The sequence below is a fragment of the Solanum tuberosum genome, unplaced genomic scaffold, assembly GCF_000226075.1.
Source record: "Solanum tuberosum cultivar DM 1-3 516 R44 unplaced genomic scaffold, SolTub_3.0 scf00363, whole genome shotgun sequence".
Classification (NCBI taxonomy): Eukaryota; Viridiplantae; Streptophyta; class Magnoliopsida; order Solanales; family Solanaceae; genus Solanum; species Solanum tuberosum.
Window position 1 is genome coordinate 495852 of NW_006239298.1, and position 11188 is coordinate 507039.

General features: G+C 30.0%; 1 long non-coding RNA gene across 1 annotated transcript; it reads left to right on the forward strand.

Annotated features, from left to right (window-relative positions):
- Positions 1 to 462: 462 nt before the first annotated feature.
- Positions 463 to 4565, forward strand: LOC102595395 (uncharacterized). The gene is made up of 3 exons (XR_368466.2): positions 463 to 540; positions 3314 to 4262; positions 4340 to 4565. It is a non-coding gene; the product is annotated as an uncharacterized lncRNA (long non-coding RNA).
- Positions 4566 to 11188: the final 6623 nt, after the last annotated feature.

Consider the following 11188-nt stretch of genomic DNA (forward strand, 5'->3'; position numbering starts at 1 on the left):
AACTAAAGCAATTCAAAGTATAAAATGTTGCATAAGCTTTACCATGTTTGGTAGCATTTTTTTGTCGAAGTATAAAACTTAACACACATAATACTATGTTTGGTTAGAAAATTAGAAAATCACATAACTAATACATGGTTAAGTTATGAGTCAATCTATGTATTATTTTATGCAGGGTAAAGGATGGAATAAGTTATATGTTTGGTAGCATTTTCTTGTCAAAGTATAAAACTTATCACACATAATACTATGTTTGGTTAGAAAATTAGAAAATCACATAACTAATACATGGTTAAGTTATGAGTCAATCTATGTATTATTTTATGCAGGGTAAAGGATGGAATAAGTTATACCTGAATAACTAATACTTGAATAAAAATATAAATTGACAATTTTTACCCTTCACTCTCAATCAAATATACACCACTTCTTTTTAGATAAACATTCATATCCTCTCTCCATATTTGTAGATCTAGAATGACTTTTCACCTGCCAGGCAAATAGATTGAAAAACTTTCAATCTGGCATTCTTTCTTTGAGGTTAGAAGTTCTGAACTCAAAATTTGGCTGATCTTTTTTTATTTTCTTCTTCTTCTCCTCCTATTTTCTCCTTTTGTGTTTTTCCTCTTGTTACTCTGATGAGAGACCAATAAAATTTTAGATCTTCTCAGTATTTTCTATTTAAGTTGATGTTTGAGTACACCCAAATTTGATGTGAATTTTGTTTTGTTTGTTTAAAAATCGTGCTTTCTGAAAAATGGATTCATTAAGTTTAGTTGCTTTAGCTTCTAAAACTGCAAAAGATGAACATGTATTTGCAGTTTGACAAAATAGTATTAGTATTCTAGTTATTGAAGCCAAACAAAAATAAACATTTTACCCTATTTTTCAATGTTACTTTTCATTTATTTATTTTAAATAAAATTGAACATTCTAGTATGAAACCATCTATTACCTTCCTATTATACACAATGTGTCTGCAATTATTAGTTAAGTAACATGATTGATACTTTTTTTTCTTTTGGATTCAATTTGATAATGATGTTGCAACTTTTAATTGGAAAATAGGTGTAAATGGATTCTCAACAATTGTGCGATGTTGAATGCTTTATGATCCTCGAGGAGATTGTGGTGCATTTGTATATTGTCCTTATTTACTTTTTTATGGCTATTTACAACATGTTATTAATAAAACAATCTAGAAATAGGCGGGTCATTCGATATTGTGTAAGTGCTAGAAATCCTAAAATCTTGTCTCATCTAAATGTTCTCATTCGTGACAATGATATTGTATGTATTGACAAGCTTAGGATGGATAAAAATGTCTTTCACATTTTAGCCTCCTTAGCCAAGACTATTGGAGGGTTGACTAACAGTAAAAATATGTCGAGTACTGAAAAGTTAGCAATGTTCTTAAATATTTTGACTCATCACGAAAAGAAGAGGTCTGTCAAAGTTGATTATATTAGATCGTAGTGGAGTGTAAGTCGAGCCTTTAATGAATATCTAAGAGCTATTCTTAAACTAACTCCAGTGTTACTTGTTAAACTTAATACGGTGCTCTAAGATGATACTGATGATCGATGGAAATGATTTAAGGTAGGTAAACTTCAATCTAACATTTGATCTACTACAACAAACTTGAAATATTATGGTGAAAGTATTTTTATTTTTAATAGTCCTTTAGTATTTAGAGTTGAATTTATCTTCTAGGATTGTCTTGGCGCATTGGATGGTACTTACATTTCCATTAGAGTTGAAGCAATATATAAGCCAAGATACAGAACACGAAAAAGAGATATAGAAACTAATGTCTTGGGGGTTTGTGATAGAAATCTCAACTTCATTTATGTATTACCTGGTTGGGAGGGATCAGCCACTGATGGTTGTGTATTGTGAGATGTTGTTGTAAGAAGAAATGGGTTTAAAGTATCTCAGGGTATGCTAAATAATAGGCAGACCCTTGTCTATTTCTACGTCATCAAAATAGAATAATATTTAAAGTAATTATATTACTGTTTACATTTTTAGGCAATTACTATTTGTGCGATGGATGATATACAAATGGAAATGATTTTCTGTCTCCCTACCGAGGATATAGATATTGGCTAAAGGATTTCCATCACCTCGATGTCGAGAAGAGCTCTTTAATATGAAGGATGCTAGGGCGCGTAATGTTATTGAAAGAGCATTTGGACTATTAAAAGGATGTTGGTACTTCGTTAAGGTTCACAATAGAATTATTAGTGCATGTTGTTTGATACACAATTTCATTCGAATGGAGATGGAAGTTGACCCCTTAGATGTGGAAATGGAATTCCACATGGAGAATCAACATGAACATGACAATATTAATACAATTGAAACATCTGATGAGTGGACCACTTGGAGGGATGAACTAGCTCAGTCTATATGGAATGAAAGATTGGGAAATCAATCTTTATAATTTTAAACTATGTGGTCACTTTTGGTATGCTTATGCACTTTTGTTTTTTATTTTCCGTTCACTGTAAAAATGTACTTCCTCCGTCCCATTTTAAGTGGCACCATTTCTTTTTTGGTCAGTCCCAAAAAGAATGTCACATTTTCTTATATGATAAGTATTTAAAGGTACAATTCTTTTTTTACTCGTGTTGGTCCCACTTAATATTAAAATAATACTCTAATACATTTATGAGGAGAGAAAAAAATGAGTCTACTTTTTAAAGGGCAATTTGGTAAACATTTCAAAGTCTTCATTTATTTCTTAAACTCCGTGCCCGGTCAAATGTTGCCACATAAAATGGGACGGAGGGAGTAATATTTTTTATTATTTTGTGAAAACGAATGGTCAATCTGTTGTATGTCTCACATTGTTATCTATAAATCAACACCTTCATCTCGAAGGGTATAGACTCTAGAAGAGGAACTTACTCTTGTAGATAGATTAAAAAAATTGTATGTTAATGGTTGGAGAGGATATAATGGAACATTTAGACATGAATATTTAATGGAATTGGAATACTACATGAATGCTCGTCATCCTAACTGTGGATTGAAATCTCTACCACATGTTGATTCTAAAATAAGAGCATGGAAAAAGAGTTATGCAACCATATCGTTGCTAAAGAGTTGAAGTGGTTTAGGATTCCAATATAGTGATGGAAGTATCTTAGTTGATGATCCAAAAGCTTAGGATGACTTGATAAAGGTGATTTATATTTATTTTAAATCATTAGGGAATTGCTACTTACTTATATTTTCTCTTGGTTAATGGATCTTTGTCTTTGAAATATTGTCAGTTACTTCATGTACTTGTTCTTTATTTTCTTAGGTTGATCCATATGTCAAGTCAATGAACTTAAAAAAAATGGTCATTATTTGCTGATTGGGAAAAGATATTTGGCAAGGATAGAGCTACTGGAGAGTTTGCCAAGGGCCAGAAGATATTGTTGAAGAAATAGAAAGAATTGAAGCTCAAGAAATTACTAATGGCACATTTGTGGGATTTTCTATTGATGTTGTCGACGTAGATGATGTTTCAAGCACAAGAGATCAAGTTGCTTAAGAGGAACCTAATGTATCAACTGGAGCAACACAAAGTCCATTTACTGCTCAAGATGAACCTAATGAATCAACTGGAGCAGCACAAAGTGCATTCACAATTCAAAAAGGTGAAACCCATCAATCTCAGAATAGTTTTAAAGCATTGTCTTCTAAAGTCAACAAAAAAGGTAGATGCAAAAAAAAAAAAAACAACTGAAGATGATAATGAGATTGTTATTAAAGGTTTGATGGAGGTGATGAAACAATTCACTGAAAGCCATGATAAGAGGATGGATTCTTTAATTGACAAGCTAGGAGAGCGTGATCTATCTGATATTTGTGGCAAGATATTTTCTATTATTGGATCCCCTGCATTTGAAATATACAACTCAGATAAACAAGTCAAGGCAGCAATGGAAATTACTTAAGATATAAAGAGGATGGAATTTTTCTTAAGCATCAGTGAACTTACGTCACAGTATGATATGGATGATATGGATGATTATTAATGATAAGATTTAAATCACTGAATGATTTTTGTGTAACTATTTTGTAAGGTCTAACCATAATGGATTTTTTTGTTACCTAGTACAATGTCACAAATGTACATATAAGTGAATGTTGTGGGATTAAAGTAGGTTATTTTTGTATAACAAATGCATGATTAGGTTCAACATTAATGTTTTGTAAGTAGCCAGCTCAGATGCTCTTCAGATTGCTCAAAATGCTGACCCAAAGTAAGTTCATCATCTTCTCCAAGGTGTTTTTAATTCTTTCTTCTCCGAGACTGTATTGAACTATTCTTTTCTCGCAGACTATTCAGCAGTTGGAGTAATCACAAAGATCCAGTCAGAAATACAAAGTACTCAGATGTTATTTTGTCAACTGATTATATGTTGTTGGGGATGATATTCAACTTTTGAAGCTTGGTGTTTGTCATGGAAGGATAATTTTACAAAAATGGGAGACTTTTTTTGAAAAAAAAATATAATTGTATGTCTTTATTGTATGTGCCAGCTTTTGTAATTCAACAATGAATTATGTAAGTTTCATTCACTTTAAATGAAGATGTGTCTAATATTTTAATAATTAATTATGTGTGAGTGAATTCTTTCCTCATGAATGCTTTCTCCTTTAGCTTAATTTGTATAGTCACATAGTTGAGGTGCTCTAAAATAAAGAATATCACATCATTAAGAAAGCACTAGCAGGTTGGATGTGGCAGGCAAACTATAGTAATTGTGACAAAGACAGGGATTTAGATCCTTTGGATTGATAGTTGGTGAAAGTGACAGATTAATATTTTAAAGAGCAACTAATGCACTGTCAAGTAAAGAATGGAAATAAAGTGATTCTCATAAAGGTTACAACTATCTATATACAATAGCTATTTATTCCTCATAATGTATCTGATTGTATTTAATTAGAAGTGATGAAGGGTCACATCTATCTATCTACCATACACAATTGAAATGGTCAACATTGGAGGTAATAAATCCATCCGTCCTTTGGTTAGTAATGGAAGATTAATGCAATTCTAAGGAGTGAAGAATAATTGAATGGTAATCATGTTATGGATTATGAAGTTAGACTTTGAGCAACTAATGACACAAATAGGCTTGGCAGATTTGAGAACAGTTGGAAAACCATTTGGACTAAATTTCCAAGTTAAAACGCCTAATCGCACAAACTCAAAATGAAAATCTCGAAACCCGAACCAGCCGTCCTACTAGACCAAAAATAACCTTTTGGATCTAACTGCGCTAACGGAATTCTCATCCAATCACATTTTACAAAGAATATTGACTAAAGTCAAACTTTGACTAAATTTCCAAGTTAAAACGCCTAATTGCACAAACTCAAAACGAAAGCCTCAAAACCCTAACCAGCCATCCTACTAGACTAAAAATGACCTTCCGGATCTAACCACGCTGACGTAATTCTCATCCGATGAATTTTTATCAAGAATATTGACTAAAGTCGTACTTTGACTAAATTTCCAAGTTAAAACACCTAATTGCACAAACTCAAAATGGAAGCCTCGAAACCCAAACCAACCATCCTAATAGAACAAAAATGACCTTTCTAATCTAACCATACTGACGAAATTCTCATCCGATCACGTTTTACCAAGAATGTTGACTAAAGTCAAACTTTGACTAAATTTCCAAGTTAAAATGCCTAATTGCATAAACTCAAAACGAAAGCCTCGAAACCCAAACCAGACATCCTACTAGACCAAAAATGACCTTTCGGATCTAACCGCGCTGACGGAATACTCATCCGATCACTTTTTACTAAGAATATTGACTGAAGTCGAACTTTGACTAAATTTTCAAGTTAAAACACCTAATTTCACAAACTCAAAATGGAAGCCTCGAAACCTAAACCAACCATCCTACTAGACAAAAAATTACCTTTCGGATCTAACCACGCTGACGGAATTCTCATTCGATCACGTTTTACCAAGAATATTGACTAAAGTCAAATTTTGACTAAATTTCCAAGTTAAAACGCCTAATTGCACAAACTCAAAACGAAAGCCTCGAAACCCAAACCAGTTATCCTACTAGATCAAAAATGACCTTTCGGATCTAACCGCGCTGACGGAATTCTCATCCGATCACTTTTTACCAAGAATATTTACTGAAGTCGAACTTTGACTAAATTTTCAAGTTAAAACTCCTAATTGCACATACTCAAAATGGAAGCCTCGAAACCCAAACTAACCATCCTACTAGATCAAAAATGACCTTCTGGATCTAACCGTGTTGATGGAATTCTCATCCGATCATGTTTTACCAAGAATATTGACTAAAGTCGAACTTTGACTAAATTTCTAAGTTAAAACGCCTAATTGCACAAACTCAAAATGAAAGCCTTGAAACCCGAACCAGTCATCCTACTAGACCAAAAATGACCTTTCGGATCTAACCACACTGACGGAATTCTCATCCGATCACTTTTTACCAAGAATATTGAGTGAAGTCAAACTTTGACTAAATTTCCAAGTTAAAACGCCTAATTGCACAAACTTAAAACGAAAGCCTCGAAACCCAAACCAATAATCCTACTAGACGAAAAATGACCTTCCGGATCTAATTGCACTGACAGAATTCTCATCTGATCATGGGCTGAAAATCAAAGATCAAAAGGGGATCTTGACAACTTTTCAAGGAAGCTAATTACAATCAATCACAAATTATCGCTTTTATTGCCGAATATGAGAGGATTTTGGGAGCAGAAATCGTAGAAGAAATGGCCAAAAAAAAAAAAGAACGTGAAGGAGAAGCAATGACGAAGAAAGAGGGAGGAAGAAGAGTGTGGGACTCACAGTTAAACTTAACAGTTTTTTTTTATGTTTTCAGTTAGTTTTTAGGGCTAGGACCAAAATGATACCTTTTATGTATACATTAAGGACTATTTAGATAAGATGGTATAGATAAAGGACCAAAATAATTCAAACCATATACATGAAGGACTATTTTGATCATTTTCTCTATATAACAACAGTACATCATTAATAACAATCATAAAATTTTAGACAATGTTATCACTATAACGAGTTTAATCAAAAGATATTCACAAAAAGAGTTTAATTTTAAATATAATGTTTTTATTTATTGTTATAGTGTATTGTATAGTTTAAATTCATCGTTAAGCAACGACGAAAAAATCTATTTTATGTAACAATCGATTTGGTATAATGGAGTTGTTACCTTGATATTTTCTTCTCATTCCGCCTTTATTTATTACTTAATAATTATATTTCATCTTTTACTCTAACTTTTCATTGTAGCTCTACCACACACCCTACTTTCCTCGTAGGTTTATCAATTTCAAATTATGAATGTGTGAACATAATGTAACGATACAATATATCCAAACATTGTATATTCATTAAAATAGTATAGTGTGACACAATACAACACAATACGATATATTATGAAACAATAAAACATAACAACCATCCAAACAAAGTTTGTAAAAAATATAATATTATAATAATTATTACTATTATTATTCCTAGTCCTAGTAAGTAAAGGATTACCTGAACACGGTTCGATATTATATTCCTATTTCTGTCCGGTTAAGGAACGGTAGTTGCTTAACCCTCTTTCACAATCTATAAATTCATATTGCTGCTTACTATTTGCTCTCTACAAAACTTAAAACTCACTTTTATTCATTAGTATAGTATTACTAATTAATTACTTCTTCTGTGAATTTAGAAGCACATACATAGTTTCTTCCTCTTTTTAGTGTTATCGATCATGAATTCGAATTTGCATAATTTTTGGCAATTCACACCAGATTATCCTCCCTATTATTATCAACCTCCGCCAAATTACTACGATCCATACTTGAGCGATTTCTATGCTACAATGATGAATTATCACATGGAGTGTTATTATTATTATTATTATTATTATGATTATTTTTGTTATAATTATTATCAGCCAACAAGGGGACTGGTTGATGAAAGTGAATCCGATTATGATTCCAATGACATAGATTATCTGAGAGACTTATTCGGAGATGTTGTGGAAAGCGACGATTACGAAGACGAGGAGGAGGTTACAGAGGAGATTATAGGAAATATGATGAAAACAAGAATTCATTGTGGTGGTAGTGACGATGGAGAAGAAATAATATGTGTTATTTGCCAATGTGAATATGAGAATGATGAGACAATTGGAACTCTTGAATGTCAACATGAATATCACTCAAGCTGTATAAAGGAATGGTTACTGAAGGGGAAGAGATCTTGTCCAATTTGTAGGTCTTCAGTTTTACCGTCATAGGAATACATACATCATTCAACTTACCTAATAGACAAATAACTTACATTTTTAATTTACATTCATGATCGAAAACACATACAAGTTGGTTTAAAACATATCAGGATCTAATTAATCTTAGTTTGCCTATTTCTATTTGCTTGATTGTATGATTTTTCCTTTATTTCATACTCTAATTTTATACATTTACTAATGAATTAGTTCGCGCTTCGCGCGATTATGAAAATCTTATTGAATTTTCTTAATATTCTCTTAATTCTCGAATATCAAGACTATTAAAAAAAATTGGTCTTGAATTTTTGAACACATTGTTTCTTAAGCTTTAAGCTATGCATAATATTATGATATAATATCTCCTCTTTTAACCAAAAAAAAGCTATGCATTATTGTTTTTTATTTTCTTTTATTTTTCTTTAATTTTAAAAAATTTAATCATTTAGAAATACTTGAATTATATATAATAATAATCTATATAAATGAAATGAAGCAGTAATTTATATTTTCTTTTAAAGCTGAATCTTGAAAGAAAGAGAAACTTCAAAATAAAAATGTAATGTTTTAATATTGAGATGTGTACAAATTTATACTTAATTTTGTTTTGTTAGTTAAATAAACAAACACATTGATATATGTATCTATAGGATCATTGAACATCATAGACTTTATATTTCTTGAGAATGACTTTTTATATCTTTGGTCATACCAAAGAAATAATTCAAGAAAGTAAAGGATTTTGGGGTATTTTCAGTTTTCTTCTCATATACAAGGTGCAATAAGTCAATATTCAGAGAATATAATAATACCCAGGGGCGGCTCAACAGATCTTGTGGCCTAAGGCAAATTATATTAAGAGGCCCTTAAATTTATTTTATAAAATTTATACACTAACAAGAAAATCTATTTTCTACCTAATAGATTAATCATTTCAGACAAAAAATATCAAATTTCACACAAAAAAAAATAAAAAATGAAGAAGAGTACAAAAAATAAAAGTGATGGATTATCGATGTTAAGCTTCAAAACTCAAATAAAATTTTTTAATTTGGCTATCAACAAATAAGAAAAAGAAAAGAACATACATAACTTAATAGTTGAAGTTTTGAGCATGGATAGTAACAAAAATATCCAAATTTCTGATCAATTTAAATGATATAATTCATTCCATTAAGTAGCACTCATTGGTGAATATCTAAAACAAATTATAAAATTTTCATATAATATATTAAATTAAAACAAAAAAAAAAAACTTAGTGCATGAATATTTTTGTGTTCACGTAGTTTAAGAAAAGATTGAAAAAAAATCATTATGTTATCAATATATATAACTTAGTTCCAATATAAAAAGGATATAATTTAAAATTTGAAATTAAAAACAAATATATCAAATAATGAGTGAAAATATTATGAGAATTTATGAACTTATTGGTAAAAAATACTCTCAAACAAATAAAATAAAAAATATACCATAACAATTTTATTTATATAAGTTATATTAATATATAATAAAATCAATAATAATAATTTAAACAAATTTGGGGCCTTCAAATTTTTGAGGCCTAAGGCAATGGCCTCCCTGGCCAAGCCTTAGAGCCGCCCCTGATAATACCAAAGAAATTATATAACTTTAAAAGATTTCCTCCAATCACTTCCCAAGAGATTGGTTTCAATTCTAAGAATTGATGACTTCAGTATTGTCATAGAAAACATTTATTTCCCATCTATTCATTAAAATTAATTAAGTAAATTCTAACTTTTTCTCTAACTTACAAGAACTACACTTTATGTATTTATTTATTTATTTAAAAAAACTTTAAAAGTGCTCATCAACAACGGTTACTGCAAAATAATAAGTGAGTCCTAAAGAATATTAAAGCTATATTAACAATTCATAAAATATAAATCATTACTCATTTCTATTTTTTTTTAAATCTATAAATTCAATGCTCATTAGAAAAAAAGAAGAGAATTCAAAATACAATTGAAATTCTCAAGCTTCAATCTTTTTTTGGTCAACTTAAGAATTTATAATTTACGTATTTCTTTTAACTGAAAATACGTAAATTTAATTGGTAGAGCTTATTGTAAAATAACATATTATTATTGTTGATATATTTTTAACTTTAGCCCTCAACATCTTAGCAACAAAAATATGCTTATATCATCTAGAATAATACAAGATGAAGGAGTGAGAAAACACATTATTATAATAAATATAGTAAATAAAAAATCATATCAATCCACTAAAAATAATAAATAACTTACCAAACAAAATAATATAAAATTATGTCCGCCTATGATTCCATTTGCTAGTCATCTATTTTCAATTTGCAAAACAACACAAACATATATCAGAAGTAGCAATATAATATTATATAAATATTTTAAAAATAAAATAAAAATAAAGAATTCAATGAGATTAGTCACCAGACAAAAACACAAACATTTAGTAATTATATAATATTATATATTGATTTTAAAAAGAAAAAGCAAATAAAAATAAAAAATTCAAAGGGATTAACCTGACACCAAAGGGATTTATCATATGATAGATTGAAGTGAATTTTGGGTGATATATAGGTAAAGATAAAAACGGTTACATTTAAGAACATTCATTTCTTTGTTGCATACCGTTTAGAAAATATTTCTTCTTCTGATTAGTTGATTAGAGGCTTTTGAAGTTTTCATCATGATTAAGAGCATTAAAGAAATGCATTTTAGTGCGTGAATTATTTAATTGTTAATTGTCTTTTGGATTTCCTTGACCCATAAATACATACAGTTACAACTGAAACGTATATGATTAAATTTGTGTAGCTATAACTTTTAAAGGTGAAAAAGTACCTGGGCTTATTTAATTGTTT